Source organism: Papio anubis, chromosome 5 (genome assembly GCF_008728515.1).
Source record: "Papio anubis isolate 15944 chromosome 5, Panubis1.0, whole genome shotgun sequence".
In the NCBI taxonomy this organism is placed as follows: Eukaryota; Metazoa; Chordata; class Mammalia; order Primates; family Cercopithecidae; genus Papio; species Papio anubis.
Window position 1 is genome coordinate 157603727 of NC_044980.1, and position 4328 is coordinate 157608054.

Below are 4328 nucleotides of genomic sequence, written 5' to 3' on the forward strand. Positions count from 1 at the left end.
ATACTGGCGCTCAATCTCTTATCACTTGTAGGGTTTCTGCTAAGAGGTCTGCTGTTAGTCTGATGGGCTTCCCTTCCCCCAAGCTTTTCCTATAGCTACCTTCAACATTTTTTTTCTTTCATTTTGACCTTGGAAAATCTGATGACCATGTGTCTTGGGGATGATCTTCTTGTGAAGTATCTTACTGGGGTTCTCTGCATTTCCTGAATTTTGGTGTTGGAGAAGTATGGAACGCTTCATTAATTGTGTGTCATCCTTGCACAGGGGCCATGCTAATCTTCTCTGTCTTGTTCCAGTTTTAGTATATGTTGTGCCAAGGTGAGCACTTGAAAGTTAGTTCTGTCAAAGCTTTAAAAATTAAAAGCTCCAAGGAAGGTTTTCTAAAGGCTTCTAAATAATTGTTGATAAAACAATGAAAACATTGATACCAAATCCAGTAGAAATAAAACATATAGCAAACAGTGAGGATAGATCTCACATCTGAATACCATTGCATTACCCCATCCCTATAAAAATTGCAATTAAATTAAAATGTCATTGAAAGAATAATAGGCAACAATCCACTAGGGTGCTTTCCTGGAATGCAAATCCTGGGAAATCGTACAAGAACCATGTTAATCTAGCAAGACAAAAAGGTACTGTTTTTTTTGTCTTCTATAAATGCTGAAAATGTAAGAAAATTCACATCTGTTCTTACAAAAAAATAAAAACCACTACAATAATAAGGGATAGATAGATGTATAGGTAAATTTATCTCTTTGAACACAAAGGAAGCAATTATTCAATAATTAATAAGGAAACATAGAAAGCATTATCACAATTTAGCAACAGGAAATAGAATGTCCATTTTTGCCATTATTACTAAATAATTTTGAAAATATGAACTAGTGCATTTTGGAAAAGTGCACTAGAGGAATGCACAATAGGAAAAATTAAAACATAAAACTTGGATAGAAAAATTATACATTGTCCTTTGCAGATAATATGACTCTACATTTAGAAGACTCCACTTAATTAACTAACAAAAACTAATAAATGTAGATAATAAAGACTTTAGTAAGTGGGTGAATAGTCTAATTTACAGAATTAAAAGAAAAATTTAATGCCATAAAATCTTTAATATTGCAGTTTTATAATGTATTATAGTATTTGGTAGGAAAAACATAATCATTACTCTGTTTTTTGCATATTGTTATAATTCTTAAATACTCTTTTACAGTAACTATAAGATTATTTTGTGATATAAGATTTTGCCTAAGATATTATTAAATTTCTATAATAGATTGGCTTTACGAAAATTGACTTCCTTATATGATTGAGCCTCTTATTTTATTATTTCATAATAGTCTTTTAATTTGTTTGAGTTTTACTCTATGTTCTCTAGAGATTTGTTTCCTTTACATAAATCTTGTTAATTTCTGAAGTATATTTATTGGCATTCATTACAGTTTATTTTAAAGTACTAACACAAATTCAGAAAATTTCTGATGCTTGCTAAATTAATTTTAAAAGATTACCTTTCTAGAATGATACTGTTAGATTTTTAAGTAAATGTCTTCAAATAGCAATAATTACACAGACGTGTTTGTATATGTGTGTGTGTGTGTGTGTATGTGTGCTCACAATTGAGTTGGTTAATACTTCCACAATAATTTGTAGCAATTGTGGTGATGGTGGACATTTTTGTTTTATTTCTTTACTAGGAATGCATCTAACATTTATCATTAAGCACAAAAGATGTCTAGTATTAAATACATGTTTATGTGTTTGTATATTCATGGGTTCATTAAGAAAGCAATAATTGGAAATGGTGCATGTATCGAAGGAGTTAATGGAGTTGCTATGCAGATGTTGAGGGCAAGAATATTCCAGAAGAGAAAGCACCACCATAAAGGCCCTAGTGTCTGAAATATTGAAGAAGCAGCAACAAGGTCAAGGTGATGGGAGCAGATAAAGATGAGAAACGTGGTAGAAATTAGGTCATAGGTAAAGAAGGCCCAAATTTATAGAGCCATGAACATTGTGATGCCTTTGACTTTGATTATGATCACAAAGAGGAACCACTGCAGAATTTTTAGCAAAATAGTGGTATAATCAGTGTTGTATTTTTAAAAGAATCAGCCCAGTAATAACATCTCTAACTCTACATTGTCTAAACCTTTAAATGATGTTGTTTCTCATTTTCCTTGAAGCCCAAATTCCCTCTTTTATATCAGAATATAAAGTAGATGATAGGAAATTAGGCAAAAATGCCATTTAAACAATGTTTACTTGTCTTTTGTTGTTGTTCCCTTAATGAGGATGATTAAAGATTATGCCATTTTTTTCTGATTATTTGCATAAAACTTCAGTGGTCACTGGGTCTTTGACTAGGATTGAATTGAGTTCTTTTTGTCCTTTCCCCTTATTTACCATTCCAATGTGTAAGAATTCAAATTTTAAATAGATTCTCTGAAGTCTAAAGCCTTTACATGATGCATTAAAACTGAGCCATACGCTCTGAGTTATGAGGTGCAATAATTAATTTTCTCATTTCTTCACATTTCCATGTTGTTAAATGTTAATCAATTCCTGCTGTTTTGGAGGTCAAAAATTTAAATGTTAGAAATAATACCCATAAGGAAATACATTTATTGATATTTAAGTTATTGAAAACAAAAGGATAAAGTGAGAAACATTTAATATAGAACTAAATTAATTTGATGTCCCCAAATAAGTATACATTTTATGACTGCCATCACTATAAATAACAGTAAAATAGCGTATATGTAGTTTTATCCTGTGCTTATCAGGTTTTCATAGAGCTATAGAATTTATTTCTTTCCAATTGCTCAGTTTATAATAATTCCACAGGATACTAAGCCACATAGTTAACATATTGTTCCTTCCATGTATTCACTTACTTTATTATTCCTTTATTCAACAACTGTTTATTGAGCACTAGCTGTATGCCAGATGCTGTATTTGTCGATGCTTTAGATGCAATATGAAGCAAAACAAAGATCTCTGTCCTAGTGGAGTATTTATTTTAGTATAGGAAGAGAGACAAAAAGCAAGCATAATAGATTGTGTGAAAGTTTACAAACTAATGAGGGCTGTGAAAAACAGAAAAATAAATGGGAGCTGAGTAAGGGAGACTGAGGCAATGGGGAGAGGAAGTCCAAATAGTTGTTTCAATTTCAGGTGAGGATGTCAGGATAGGCCTTATTGAAAAGGTGAAATATGAAAAGATTTGAAAGATGTGAGGAAGTAATTGTGCAGATATCCTGAGAGTGTTTCTCAGTAGGAAAGGAACCCAGGTAGGGTGGACAGGACTAGGAAGAACTGAAAATTAGTAGGAGAAAATATAAGAACATAGCAAGAGGTCAGATCTCATAGGGTATTGCCAGTCATTTTAAGGGCTTTTTAAACTTCAAGATAAATGGGAGTCATGTCAAACCTTGGAGGAATGATTTCATATGCATGAAGCTTTATGAGAATCATTCTGACTACTCTGTTGAGAATAGGTTGAGGAGGCTAAGGCTAGAAGCAACGAGTTCAGCCAAATTTTTCTATTTGAAATGGATTTCAAATAGAAATAAATGTAAAACACTTTGGTATTTTCTTTTGACTCTGAGAAACTGGAACTTTGGTGATGCAATCAATGTGATGTGCAGAACTGTAGGAGGAGCAGGTATGAGGGAGAGGCGAGAAGCTGAACTTGAGATGAGTATTGAGACACTGAACTTGAATTGTCTTTTGAACAGCAAGATGGAGAGGTGTAGTAAGCACTTGGATATAATAAGCATTTAAAATTCTGGAGAAAAGCCTAGCCTGGATATAAAGCTTTGAGATTCATTGCATACTCAGTTTGCAAAGCTATGAAACTGACTGGGCTTTCCATGAAATGAGTGTGAATAGAACAGAGGGTAAGGCCTGTGGTCCTAGGCACCTCAACATAAAGAGATCAATAAAGAGAGGAACTGCAATAGAGGCTGAAAAGGAACAATGGTGTTGGTAGAATGAATTCCATACAGGACTGTATTCATGGGCTCAAATCCTGTGAAGGGCCTTATGCTCAAAAGGGCCCAGTCTTAGTGCATTTGGGCCATTGTAACAAAATATCACAAGTTGAGTGGCTTATACACCACACATACTTATTTCTCACAGTTCTGGAGGCTGGGAAGTCCAAGTTCAAGGTGCCAGCAGATTCAGTGTCTGGTGGGAGCCTGCTTTCTGGTTCACAGATAGTGCTTTCTTGCTATGTCTTCACATGGTGAAAGGTGCTAGCTAACTCTCTAAGGTCTTTTTAAGAACACTAATCCCGATCACGAGGGCTCTACCATCAT

At 33.7% G+C, this 4328-nt stretch overlaps 1 non-coding gene across 1 annotated transcript; it reads right to left on the bottom strand.

The window, feature by feature from the left end:
• Positions 1 to 220: 220 nt before the first annotated feature.
• LOC116275058 lies at positions 221 to 326 on the bottom strand. The gene has a single exon (XR_004184031.1). It is a non-coding gene; the product is annotated as a U6 spliceosomal RNA (small nuclear RNA).
• Positions 327 to 4328: the final 4002 nt, after the last annotated feature.